At 43.9% G+C, this 14462-nt stretch overlaps 1 protein-coding gene and 1 long non-coding RNA gene across 6 annotated transcripts in view; one reads left to right on the forward strand and one right to left on the reverse strand.

Moving 5' to 3' along the window:
- LNX1 (ligand of numb-protein X 1) overlaps positions 1 to 14462 on the forward strand; it is a 147430-nt gene that overhangs the window by 66779 nt on the left and 66189 nt on the right. The window lies entirely within an intron of this gene.
- Positions 1 to 14462, reverse strand: part of LOC129491030 (uncharacterized) — a 45723-nt gene that overhangs the window by 21755 nt on the left and 9506 nt on the right. For all 4 annotated transcript variants that reach the window (XR_010114101.1, XR_008660437.2, XR_008660436.2 and 1 more), the window contains 3 exons: positions 14053 to 14357; positions 12710 to 12916; positions 1235 to 1387 (listed from right to left, as the gene is read on the reverse strand). This is a non-coding gene — a long non-coding RNA (uncharacterized lncRNA). The remainder of the gene's footprint in view (positions 1 to 1234; positions 1388 to 12709; positions 12917 to 14052; positions 14358 to 14462) is intronic.

Here is a 14462-nt window from a genome sequence, read left to right on the forward strand (position 1 = left end):
GAACTTTGACTGAGGCACAGAAATATTTCTAAGCTCTGCTGAGGTCAAAATAGAGCTGGAATTCCAGGCAGGAAACCAAGCGTCTTTGAGCTGTTTGGTTAGCTAGATATACACAGAATGCTGTCACCCACTCTGCAGTGAAGTAGTGTGATCTTGTCACTGTAACCTTCATCTCCCAGGTTCAAGTGATTCTCCTGCCTCAACTTCCCAAGTGGCTGGGATTACAGGCATGCACCACCACACTCAGCTAACTTCTGTATTTTCAGTAGAGTCCAGCTTTCACCGTGTTGGCCAGGCTGGTCTCAAACTCCCGACCTCAAATGATCTGCCCTCCTCACCCTCCCAATGTGCTGGGACGTGTGTGAGCCACTGCTCCCAACCTGGCCAGAGCTTTTAGTTAATTTTTTTTAATGTGTAACAAAAGGGGATTATAGCCTACCATGGGTAGTTTGGGGAGTTCTACATGAGAGTGAAAGAGGAGCATGACACATGTGAGGCCCTGTGGTTGCAAAAGGCTATCCAATGTAGACCACTACTGTTTGTCCAATACACAGAGCTTTCTGAGAGCTTCCAAATCAACCACAAATCCCCATCTTTACGCTCTAAGACTGCCTCCACAAGAGGAAGTCTTAGATCATGTGTAAATTAGAAGAAAGCACCCCGAGATCATGTGAAAATCAGAAGAAAACACCCCTTTGGGCAAGCAGACAGAGCTTTTTTGCAAAGAAAGGGTTCCTTCCTCTCGACAGATGCATCTCCTGCTAGCATGCCTCTTGGAAGGCAGAGCAGTAGCTGGATGTTCAGTTCCTCAGTTCCTTCAGTTCCTCAGCTGGGCATCTTTGTGCAGGACCCAAATGGATCAACTATGTTTATTTCCCCTAAACCTTACTTGTAGTCTCTTCAGAAACCCAATTCACTTTCTAGGAATTGAGTCAGCCCTGGAGATAATATTGACTGGTTCTAGAAAGAGTGTAGGCTTAAAGCATTACAGACCTGTTTTTCATTTCTTGATCTGTCATTTTACTGGTTGTGTTAGAATTGAATAAAGTTTAAGAAAAATCATCTGGGCCTTCCTGCTGTGTGAACTTGGGTGTGTGACTTAGCTTCTCTCAATCTATTTTCTTATCTGTAAAATGGAGAGAATACCACCTTGGTCCTCAGATTTGGTGGTAGTATTAAATGTGATAGTGCTATGTGTGAAATGGTAGTACAGGTCTCAACAAACATTTGTTACCTTAACTGCCACTTTTTCTGCCACCTCCAAGCCTGGGCCTTTGGTTATTTCTAGGACAGGGAACCTCCATTCTTCATCACTAGCTCTTCAAATCCACCACAGTTTTGACAAGATAATGACCATAGTGCCATCAAGGTCTAGTGAAAGCTTTCACTATAATTTTAGAAGAGAAAAAAAAAACAATATAATTTAAACCGTAGGACTATTTCTTATCAAACCATCTCCTCGAAACATATTAATACTATTAACAGTAAGAGAGCAATGAACCGAATCTCCTGGTTTTCCAGAAGAACAAAGACCCTTATCTAAAATGTAAGTTTTATGTCATCCAATTGATGGTCAATTTAAGACTAGGCTGACCAGCCAGACTATAATTAAGTGAATAGAAAAGAAAGATGTCTTCTGAATGTAAGTTCTCAGTATCCTAATCAACTTATTCCATTACTGTAAATAACCAAATCCTCTATCACTGCCAGGGGAAGCAAGAGGATGGTGGGACAGTGTGAATGGAGCCTGCATTGAGTATTTTAGGATAATTAGCAAAGTAAAGAGGGCCACTAATTGTTTCAAGTGTCTAAAACTACCTAAATGCAGAGTGATTTCTACAATGCATCTGGGTCTGTCTTCATTTGGAGATGCAACAACTGTATTTCCAAATTTACCTAAGAAGCAGAAAAATCCCTAGTCTCCTAGTCTCCTACTAATAGGCCACTATCTGATTTCACATGAGATGTGCATATCATATAAAATCATACAGCTTGAGGCTGGGTGCTGTGGCTCACGCATGTAATCCTAGCACTTTGGGAAGCCAAGGCAGGGGGATCACTTGAGGTCAGGAGTTCGAGACCAGCTGGGCCAACATGGCAAAACCTCATCTCTACTAAAAATACAAAAATTAGCCAGGCATGGTGGTGCATGCCTGTAGTCCCAACTACTCAGGAGGCTGAGGCAGGAGAATCACCTGAACCCGGGAGGCAGAGGTTGCAGTGAGCTGAGACCATGCCATATTACTTCAGCCTGGGTGACCTTGTCTTCAGAGTGAGACTTTGTCTCAAAACAAACAAACAAAAAAAACTGTACAGCTTTAAATGATTATTTTCACAATTCAAAATAGAACATTCTTTATAACAATCCTTATTCTTTGTCAGGAACATAAACCCACGCCTAGGTTGGTGTCTTCTTAGAAGCTCTCTGGAGGGTCCTGTTCTTTAATCTAGTTGGAGATCTATGCAGTTGTTTGTCTGTATCTGATGTTTAGCAGACCCACTGCCAGAGATTGATTGATCTGAGGTACCTCGTAAGCTAGATTTTTAAAAATCTTCCCAAATGGGTCTATTGCTCAGCCAAGGTTAAGAACCACTGGATAGGAGGACAAGCATGTTAATAGATTGATAGCACAATCAATACAAAAACATAAACATACGGAAGTATATGTGTCTATGCATAGAAAAAAGATTGAAAGAATAAATAAAACACATTAGCAGCAGTTTTCTCTGGGGGTAGAATTACAGGTTTTTGGTTTGGTTTGGTTTTGGTTTTGTGTTTTTGAGACAGGACCCTGCTCTGTTGCCCAGGCTGAATAATATTTTCTTTATTTTCCATATCCTAAAAAGTTTCTTCTCTGAACCTCAATTACTTCTGAAATCAGAAAAAGAACAATTCCTATTTGATCTTAATAAAAGTGAAGAAGTATTTCATGAATGTCTGTTGTGTCTTCAACCCCGTATGTACAGTGGAGGATACAAAAGACAGGAGACATGGCCTTAGGAAGTTTACAGTCTAGTCAAACAGTCCCGACTAACATCCATGCAACTCTCTGTGTCAATATGTAATAAAACCCTAAGGTCCCGGCACTAAGCAAATATAGACATATTGGACTTGTTTGCCTGTCTGCTTTATTTCTGTGTTGGATTGCTAACTGGCATAGAGTCATAGGAGCACCAAGCCTGGTGCCTTACATTTGGTAGACTTTAGTAATCACTTCAATATTTGTGGAATAAATGAATGCTTTGAGAGGGGAGAGATCACTATGAAGCATCAGTGGAGAAGGTGAGATGACAGGCAGGCCTTAGGAAAAAAGAGTAGGATTTGTTTGAGTGGTGGCAACTCCAGGTGAGAAGCCAGATTGGACAAAGACCTGTGGTAGGGATGGGTTTGATGTGAAGAGGGACAGTTTGTCAGTGTTTCTGACTGCAAGAAGCCTTGTCTAGCCCAAGAAGCCTTGTCTGCCAAACAAAAAGAACTGAGCAGAGTTGGGTGTGGTGGCTCTCGCTGGTAGTCCAGCTAGTTGGGAGATTGAGATGGAGGGATTGCTTGTGCCTAGAAATTCAAGACCAGCCTGGGCAACATAGTCTCTACAAAAAAAATTAGTGAAAACGTTAGCCAGTTTTGGTGGTTTACGCCTGTAGTCCTAGCTATTCAGGAGGCTGAGGAGGGAGGATCCCTTGAGTCCAGGAGGTTGAGGCTGTGGTAAGCTATGATGATGCCACTGCACTCCAGCCTGGGGTCAGAGGAATCCAGCAGAGCAGTAACCAAAGAGTAGGCCTGGCCCAAGGGTGATAGAAGAAGAAGAGCTTTCAGTTATCCAATAAGTATTTTAATATAATAACATTTCCTGCAAACAGGAAAAGCATCCACTCTGTTCCCCCTTCATTTGCATAACACAATTTTGGGGAATATGTTTTATAGAAGGAGTAAGGTTGTTTCTTTTAAATATATTGGGAGGGAAGAGGAAGCTCATTTAGCAAATACAGAAACTGGCTGGAAAAATAGGATTTTTGTTTCCTATAAAAATATCTGGTATGAGGAACCAGCTATCTTTGCATGACACATTTCCAAACACCGAGCAAGAAAGAACACAATTTTCCACTGAGTGTCATGCAGCACATCCAGGAGGGCCTGTGACACCCAGCCCAGAAGGGGCTTGGACAAACTCGGACATATCGTGGTTATTCTGAGAATGTGACGCAATGCACTTTGAGGAACGGAGGAATTGTTTTTAAATGTCTGGGAATGATTTTCACCTCCCCCCACACCTCCATCTCCATATCAAGCTCTGACAACCTCTGCACAGCCCCTGGGGTTGCATAGACTTCACAAAAACACGAGGACTCAAAAAGGGCTCATCACAGGCAGCTGAAAACCTAGGCTGCTTTCAAAACTGATCAGAAAACCTCACTAGGCAGTCAGTTCTGACTTCTAGAAACCCTCACCACCATGAAACCCACCCTTTCCAGTTATTGTAAAAACACTTCCTAGTCAGTCCTGAAATAGAAAGCGCCGTTGATCCATAGCCCAGTTTCCCGAAAACCAAAAGCTAGACTTTGGTTGTCTCCAAGTGTTTTAAAAGTAAATAGAATAATTTGGGGTTTTTTTGTTTTGTTTTTGAGACAGTCTCGAACCATTGCCCAGGCTGGAGTGCAGTGGTACAATCTTGGCTCACTACAGCCTCCGCCTCCTGGGTTCAAGTGATTCTCCTGCCTCAGCCTCCCAAGTAGCTGGGACTACAGGCACTCGCCACCACACCCAACTAATTTTTGTATTTTTAGTAGAGATGGGGTTTCGCCATGTTGGCCAGGTTGGTCTCCAACTCCTGACTTCAAGTGATCCACCCACCTTAGCCTCCCAAAGTGTTGGGATTACGGGCATGAGCCTCCGTGCCCAGCCAAAAGTAAATAGAATAATTTTGAACCAAGAATTGCAGGCACCAAAAGTTAACCAAAAAGAACCTGACCCCCACCACATCACATCACATACACACTTGAATCCATGGACAGATAACAGAAAACTCAAATCATCTGTCACATGGGAATTGCCTGCTCCCCCTCCCCAAAGTGTGGAGGAAAAGAACTCGGTGACCCCAAAGATGCCAGAGACTCACAGAATGAATAAACGATTCTGGCGTCTCTGAAGAATTGACCTGGCATGTGGACTGTGCCCAAGCCCTCAACCATCCCTCATTAACTACTGTCAACTCCACATCTGGTTGTGGCTTTGGAATTCTGAGTTGTCACCCCAGGGAGCAGCACTGGTATTCATCAGGCACTCCAGGCTATCAGCTCAGCTCTTCTTAAACTAAACAATGGAATCAGTTCTTTCAGTCCCTGGGAAGCCCTGCAATTGCATAAGATTTGGACCCCCAGGGGTTGCTGTGAGAGGCTGTGCCTTCAGCAGCAGTTTGGGGGTGACATTCTGGACACCCATCTTAGTACCAGATGAGCGCACACTGGGAGGTACCTGAAACCACAAAGCTCCTCCAAAACTAGCTTCTGTTTCTACTAAACGTGGGGACAAAACATCCACAAAGGAAAACGATGCAGTGTATGTCATGGTTATGAGCATTCACAACTCTTGACTTAAATTCTGTCTCTGTCACTTATAGGGTGACTACCAACACACCTGGTTTGCCCTGGGCTGACCAGTTTTAAAACCGAAAATCCCATGTCTCAAGAATCCAGTCAGTCCTGGGCAATCTGAGATTGTTGGTCACCCTAGATGCAAACTGTGCAAACCTGGGCAAGTGAATCTTTGTATTAAGTTCCCGCATTTGCAAACTGGGGATAATAATCCTGCCTATCTCATGAGGTTGTTGTGAAGATTAAATGAATAAAGGGTAGAGTGCTCAGAACAGCCTGACGCCTGTTAAGGAGTGTGTGTGTGTGTGTGTGTGTACGTGCATGTGTGTGTGTGTCAGAGTGTGTCAGATACCTTGACAGACACAGGGCTTAAATCAACAAGATCCCAGACAGAGCTACTCTTTCAGCTCTTTTGCTTTAATGTTCTGTCAGCTTGGATAAATTACTTAACCTCTTTGAGCCTCATTTTCTCCATCTATAAATGGGCCTAATACAACCAATGGGGGGAAGTTTTAATAAAATAAGTCCTGGTACCATGCTTTGTGATAAAAAAAAAAAAAAAAAAAAAATCACTGAACAAAACTGAACAAATGATAGCTCAGATGGTTACTGTTATGACCGCTGTTATTAACAGGAGAGAAGGGGTACCTCCCCACCCAGTAGAGGATGGGTAAGTCGGCCTCCTGTTTCCCACCTCAAATACTATGTGTTTAGACCATGAATATGAATATATGAGTGCCTGGACTAAGGTGCTTTCTCTAGAAAAGGATGAAATAAATCAACTGGAGGTGCCTGCACACTTAGACAAGATCCTTTTAGGCCTCTGCTTCTAAGATGCTTGCTGCCTGTGCTTGGAGCTAATTCTTTTTGGAGAGGAAGAGGGGCAGTGAGACAGCCAGCCTGAGGGCATGTGGGGACCACCACAACCACCTCCCCCAGGCACTGACCTATGAGGCATGCAGCACTGACAAATGGCCCTGATGACAAGGCAGGACAGAGGCCCAGCAGTGTGATGCTCACCACTCCTGCCTGTCAACTGCAGGCTGAAGATGCCAACCCTGTTATCCTGTTATGACAGACTCGCTTGCCAGCCTGTGCCATTTGTATTCCTCGTGGCAGTTACTCAGTAGCTGGCATTTATAGATCTATAAAGAATATAAGGTTATGAAAAACCTGCTTCTAATTTGCCATGCTTTTCCCTACGTCCCATGTTGCAGTTGCCCCCCAAATAATCAGCCACTAGGGTGCGTGGCCTATTACAATCCTGAGGTGCACACTTCAATTAAAGTTCTCTCTGCCTTCAGTTTAAATCCTAGCCCTTCCACTTACCAGCTGTGTGACTTTTGGAACGTTCTTAATCTTTCTGTGCCTTAATTTCTAATTAGTAAAGTGGGGGTATAATAGGACCCTCCTCATAGGGATGATATGAGGATTGAATGGGTTAATAGGAAGCATGTAAAACAGTATGTGGTCTCTAGTGAGGGCACTGTAAGTGTTGGCTGTAATTATGTTACTATTAATTTGTGAGTTGAGATTTGAAGGATAAAAAGATGCAGCCACAGTTTCTTACAGACACTAACTCTGTAAACCAATAGGAAAAACATCAGCATTAAAGGAGAGTCATTAACATTAAGTGGAAGAATGTCCACTTCTTCCCTGCCTCCCTCCCACCCTGAAATTGGAACTGTGCAGAGACTAGCCAGTGTGTCTCATGCCTGTTCAGCACCAGGTGATCCATGCCATAGGAACATGTCAGCATCTTTGGTAAACCAAGTCAGTGTGCTTCCTTAGGTTGGGATTGGACTGTTTGTCACCAGAGCAGACTCTACCTTGAGGGCACATCGCGCCTCTCCTGGCCCCACCCTGAGAAGCCAAGACAGATTCCAGATGCCCATGATGGTGGCCTGCATTTTCACATCACTTTCCAGCTTGTTTTGAATTTTTCCTGTCTGGTGTTCATTAACAAGTGAAACAGGGGTGGTTGGAAGGACTGGGGACATTTTCCCAGCAGTTTGGAGGCAGAAGAAAGGGGCTAATGAGGGGAAGCCGTGTGTGGTTGGTGGTAAATGATGTCAGAAATCCACCTGTCCTCTGGGGCAAGGGCCATTCAGCCCCAAGTTCATACTCGGATCTACACTGACTACCAGATGGTAGACTTGCCCAGCTGATGACCTCTTTTACTTCTCAACTGATATTCGGTTCACCTCTGACTACACAAAAATGCTCGTAACTTTTTTCCGTGTGCAGTTTCTGATAGCTATGTGAGCGGCCATATAATTCAGTGCCAGGAAACATGGGTTTTAACTTAGAGGGGGAGAAAAACTAATCCAAACAAGGAAGAATGACTTTACCTAATGTCTTTAGGCCATCCTTAGGCCAAAAAGCTATTGTTTAAGAAGATGCAGGTATGGTGAGTTGAGGTGACATGTAGATCATAAATACCCAAACTGAACTCAGAAAGTTCCTTACAGGAGGTCTGTGCTGAGGACCAGGATGCCTGAGGACTAGAGGAATTCTATGAATAGAAGTTGTGTTATTGTTACTTGAGTGTCCTCCAAGTAGCATGATCAGGACTCAATTAGCAGGGATAGGACCTATTTGAGGGTGGGCTCAGGGAGTGCAAGTGGAACTGTTTTGGAAGGCGCTGACTGATGCATTTATTTTTATTTCACACAATAAAGATTTCTAGTGCTTTTCATTAAAGGAGTCATGAAATAATTAGTTATCATATATTTAAACTATATATCTGCTTTCTTTCAAAAAAAAAGATCAAGGTGGCCCATAACTATTAAAACATATCTAGGCTTAGGCTAACACAATCAAAAGCATAAACAGACTCTAATAAAAGGAGCAAGAAAACAATTAGCTGCTTTTAGAATCTCTCAGGCTCCTTTGGCACACCCAACCACCCCCACCCTGCCGGACCCTGTCCGCCAGTGCTCTTTGCATAGTGCTGAGGATTTAGCGGCGAGCAAGAAAAGCAGGATGTTTACTCCCATGGAAGCTATCTATATTCTGTTGGGAGAAAACAAACCAGCAATATAATTTCCAAAGAGTGTGACTGGCAGGCAGGGGCAGCAGTTCACTTTGGATTGACGGTCAGGGAGTCTCTGCAAGGAGCTGACTTCAAGCCCTCTGTTGTCAGCTTCATTCCTTCTGAAACCTCCTCCCCTCTCCTGTCTTGGCATCAGACTTGGCAATGCCCACTTGTCTCTTACCCCCACGGCCATGGTTTAGGCTTACTGAACCCCAGAAGTAGGTAGATGGACTGGCCATCAGGTATCCTGGGTTTATCCCCAGCACCGCCACCAACATGCTGCTCCTCTTGGATCTCACTTCAGGTCTGTTCTTTCCCCATTGGTGTCACATAGGACAAAGCCTGCCCTGAATCTACCATTCCTGGCACCTGCCATGCACCTGCATCCTTGGAGCTTTTGAATATACCATTCATACTTAGTCTGCTAGACCAATGTCACTCATTTTTCCAGACTCAGCTCAGATTTCTTCTCTTCTAAGAAGCCTTCTCCAATTACCCCAAGCAGAATTAGTAGCCCCTTCCTCTGAGCTCTCCTGACACTTGGCTCTTACCTCTCTCTCTCTCTCTCTCTCTCTGATAATGTGGCATGGAGGTTTTTCTGTTTTCATGAACCAAGTACATTCACCGTTGTTTTCTTTGCATCCACAGTGTCTAACATTATGCCTTGATGTTAGACAATAATTATGCTAGCTACTGGTTACTGAGTTACTATATATTCCAGGTACTGTTCGGCATTTTGCATGATTCTTTTTTTAAAAGAAATAGGGTGTTGCTCTGTTGCCCAGGCTGGAGTGCAGTGGCCCAGTCATGGCCTACTGCAGGCTCAAACTTCTGGGCTCAAGCAGTCCTCCTGCCTCCGCCTCCTGAGTAGCTGACACTACAAGCATGCACCACCATGCCCAGCTAATTTTTAAAATTGTTTTGTAGAATATGGGTCCTGCTATGGATGTCTAACTCCTGGCTTCAAGTGATCTTTCCACCCCAGCCTATCAAAGCTCTAGGATTATAAGTGTGAGCCACCACACTCGGCCTTTTGTGTGAATCTTTAAACCTCATGGTAAATAAATATTGTGCCCATTTTATGTATGAGAAACAAGGCTCAGAGGAATTAAGGAACTTGTCCAAAGTTGCAGAGCCAGTAGAGTTGCCTTCTTAGGAGGCCCTTCCATAAGACAGACCTAGTAGGATTCACATCCAGTTGCTTAAAAAGTGAAAGCATGTGCTTTTTCCTCTGTGCTGTGCCATCTTTCTTAGAAGACCCTCCCATGAGTGTTTATTGAAAAATGTATTTCAATATTATGATTAAAAACCCACTGTAGCAGCATAATCCATCAAAGGAAGGGTATGGTCATTACCCTTCAGTTTTATTACATGCATAATGCTTCTTAAACTCAAAGCAAATAAAATCATATCAAAATTACCAGGGAAATACATGAAAAAAAGATCAGTTTCTTAAGTCGGTCTTTCCTTCTTGTCATTTTTTTGGGGGGTGGGGGGGTTGCTTAAATTTCAGTGCGGGGAAATGGAAAGGGAACTCAGAAGCTTGCTAGGAGAAAATAGAGACTAGCATTGGTATCACAATCGACCACAAGTAATTATGCATTATCAGGGTGGTGTGAGGGAATCACACAATTCCCAATGCGGTAATTTCAACCAACAGAACACCAAAAGGGTGACAGTTGCTCAGATCAATTCAAGCAATGTTTACTATATAGCTCTGTGGCCACAACTTGCCCACAGCTAACCAGCTAGCCAAGGCAGAGCTGATGTGTCTTGACTGGCGGCCATAAGTGATGTGGGACTCCATGAGCCAACACTTCTCAGGCACTAATGTGAGGAAGCCATCTCAGTCCTGGAGAGAGAGCTCCTACATTTTCAAAGTTTGGTTCTACTGGTGTAATTGTGGAACTAGACTTTTTTCCCCCAACCAGTTAATTCCCATCTCCCTGTGAAACATCCTTGAATCATAGTTTTCTGGTACAGAAAATATTGCTGCATTTGGATTTAGATTCATTAAATATGTTATTTGGATGGGGTATTTAGGTTTTAAAATATTGTTCCTCAATTAAATAATTTTTAAAATTAAAATGTTTAGCCTAATTGGTCAGTTAAATGTTCTCTTGAGGTCAATATCCCAAAACTCATTAAACATATAGTTCTATGCCTTGTTCATGGTGCAGGGCCCTTAGCTTGAAAAGCCTGAGTACAGAGATGGTACGGTGTTTACACTGAGATGCTATAGTCCAAGGGGGGTACTTTCCCTGGGCAGAAACACAGATGGCCTGAGTCATCTGATTAGTGTAGATAGCCAATTTAGATAATTCACCCCTGATATGGTTTGACTGTGTCCTCACCCAAATCTTGTGTTGAATTGTAGCTCCCCTAATTCCCACATGTTGTGGGAGGGACCCAGGTGGAGATCACTGAATCGTGGGGGCGGTTCCCCCATACTGTTCTCATGGTAGTGAATAAGTCTCAAAAGATCTGATGGTTTTATAAAGGGGAGTTCCCCCGCACAAGCCCTCTTGCCTGCCGCCATGTGAGACGTCACTTTGCTCCTCCTCGCCTTCTGCCATGATTGTGAGGCCTCCCCAGCCAGGTGGGACTGTGAATCCATGAAACCTCTTTTTCTTTATAAATTACCCAGTCTTGGGTATGTCTTTATTGGCAGTGTAAAAATGGACTAATACAACCCCATGCTCTTTCATTAGCAAAAGTCGTTCTTTCATTTAAAAGTCATATACTGAGCACCTTCTATATGCCAGTCATTGTCTTTGGCACTGGAGATGAAACAATTAACAAAGCAGAAAGAACCTTAATCCCTGCCCTTTGGAGCTTGCATTCCATAGAGAGAAAATAAGCAGGGGTAGGATGTGCCAGAAAGGAAGCCACTGTTTAAATCAGGTGGTCAGAGAAGAGGGATTCTAATCAGAGGCCTGAAGGAGATGCAGGAACAAACTGGATGGGAATCTGGGGAAGGCATATCTGAGGCAGCAGGGACAGCAGCAAAGTGCAGAGGCCCTGAAGAAGTAGGAACATGGTGGGCAAGTTTGAGGACTAGCGGGGGGCTGTATGAGCAATGGATGGAGAGGAAGTCAGAAGTCACAACAGACAGAAAATATGGGGCCGTATAGATCGTTGTAAGGACCTTATGCTTTAGTAAAATGGAGAGCCATTATGAAAAGATCACTGTGGCTGCTCTGTTGAGAATAGATGGGCAGGCAACACAAGTGTGGAAGCAAGACTCCTCTTGGGAGACTGTTGGAATAATCCAGGCACTGATGATGGTGGCTTGGACCAGTATGGTGGCAGTAGCCATGATGAAAAGTAGTTGGATTCTGAATATTTCATGCTGGATTGTATTTGGGGTATCCAGAGAAAGAAAGAAATCAAGGATGAATCTGAGATTTTCAGCCTGAATGACAGATAAGGAGCTATTTAGTAACACAGGAACATGCAGGAAGAGCTGCTTTGGCAGGGAGGATGAAAGTGTTAATTTGAGCTGCCCATTAGACTTCTAAGTGATGACATGGAATGGGCAGTTTGATATGAGTCTAGGGATCAGGGAAGCCATATAAGGGGAGAAAGCATGGAACCCACAGCCTGGCTTCAGAGTCTAGCTCCACTCTGAACTCGGACAAGGCATTTCTCCCTTCTAGTGTCCATATCTTCATCTGTGAAGTGAGGTGGTATAACTAATAGGACAAGTGGGAGGCTTAAATGAGACCACATCCGTGAAGCATAATACATTAAAAAAGATCAATAGATACGAGCTGTCTTCTGCCAGACTGCCTTCTGGGCTGCCGTAGATTTGTAGGCAAGAGACCATGATCGATAATATGGATCAGGGAAGGCCTGGAAGCAATGGGAACATTTCCCTGGGCAGTTTTTGAGTTTAAAAAAAATCGTTGATATGGTTAAGATGCAGTGGGGTAGAGGCTGGAGGGCTAGACCAGGGGCAGAGGGATAGGCGGAGGTTGGTTGCAAAGCCATGGAGATGTGGTGTCAGGAGGACCAGCTCCAGGGTTTGGCCATGGAGATGGAGTTGGGGGCTGAGCACACATTACTGAGGCCCATACTCACCCGAGTGCTCAGGGAGAGCCCATTTCAGTCTCTCAGTGACCATCTCCTTTCTGGCAGCACAGTCTCCCAGGCTGGCGCCAGGAACCCCACCTCGAGCAAAGTTTCAGATCACTCATCCCATTCAGTAGAGCAGCTAATGCCTAAAACCCAGCTGCTGGCAAGGAGACTTACTTCCCTACAGAGTCCCCTCATCTTGATTCTCGCTGCCTGAAAGAAAGAATACATAAATTAGGACTGAGTGTCTCCCTTTCTCATTAAATAATAGCTATGGGCCAGCCATTAGTGCTCTCATGAATGAAAGAAATACAGTTGAAATATTAGTCTCATTTTTGGGCTTGGATCAGAAATGGGGCCAGGGCAAATAATTATGGGAAAGCCCTCTTTAGGGGTCATCTCCCCTCTGCATGCACACACACATACACACACACACACACACACACACACACACACACACACACTGGGTAGGGAGGAAGACTGGAGAAAGAGGAGAGGGTAGTGTTTTATTCTAAAGGACTGAGAAAAGAAAAATGGGTCCCATCTACTTGTGTTGGCAGTTTTTTTAATTACCAGAGATTAGAATGTGCCATCTCTGGAGCTACAGCTGGCTTGCAGATGTGTTTTGTTTGGACCACACAGTGTTTTTAAGATTTTCGAATCTTAAAATCTTGCTACCATCTAAAAAAGCAAGAGATTTTACATTGAAAACTAGATTTTTGCTTCTAAATTTCTCCAGCGACACTGGGCCAGCCTTTTTAACAGGGAAGGGTGGAGCAGCCACTGTGTCCTTAAGTCGAGCAGCACTGCTCACCATGGTCCCCAGTGGCCTTCCTTCCTCATTCTCTCACCTGACGAGCATATGAATTTGCAAGCTCTTGTTTGAAGTCAGATCAGACTGGGCAATTAATGAACCCAAAGTGAGAGTTGACTCAATGTTTGCTAATGCAACAGTGAACCGAGAGAAAGAATTTACAGAAAGTTGGAGAGATCAAAGGGAGGTCGTATGGCTGGATGATGTTGGTGAGTATTGAGGTACACTTTGTGAACAACTCTTATTCTGTTATAAGTGGATAAGTTCAGCATCAGAAAGGAGCTCTTCATGGGAACCCAGATCATGCTGCCCTGTTGGGTGACCTTTGCAGAGGATACCCTATCAGAACCTCTGTGAATCACATCTGAGTTCCCTCCTGTGTCTCATCTCCACCTCTCATTAGCAGTGAACTCAGAAGTTTTGCAGGAAGGAGATTCATTTTCTTTTCTTATCCCCCCTCCAACCCCAAAAGAGACAAAAATTCTGGCATTGAGTATTAACGTTCTTATATTAAGACAGATTTACCTCTACTCACTTTGATAAAAGAGCTCAGGATCTCCCAAGAAAACTGATTTTTCAGAGTTGCTCATTTGAACGGACAGCACCTCCAAAGCCTGTGGTTTGGTTGAAAAGGGGTTTTCTGTGTTCCTTGTATTCATCCTTCAAGTTCATGGCCATCACCCATCACCACCTGAGAGTACTTAGTGCTCAGAGTAACTGAAAGGAAGCATAAATCCTCCTTGCTTTGAACACAACCCAGGGTTCACCGTATGTTCTTGTCCTGGCCAATGCTAATCAGCTCTTCCCCGCTTCTTCCATCTTTAATGCTTGTAAATCAAGCTGCCCCAGTATTAGTCACCACAAAAGAGATAATTAGTAAGTACAAGCTGCTACCTTCATAGATCACTCTGTCTCTGGCTCAAGCTAAGCCAAGAGACTGGAGAA

Source organism: Symphalangus syndactylus, chromosome 10, assembly GCF_028878055.3.
Source record: "Symphalangus syndactylus isolate Jambi chromosome 10, NHGRI_mSymSyn1-v2.1_pri, whole genome shotgun sequence".
NCBI classification, from domain to species: Eukaryota; Metazoa; Chordata; class Mammalia; order Primates; family Hylobatidae; genus Symphalangus; species Symphalangus syndactylus.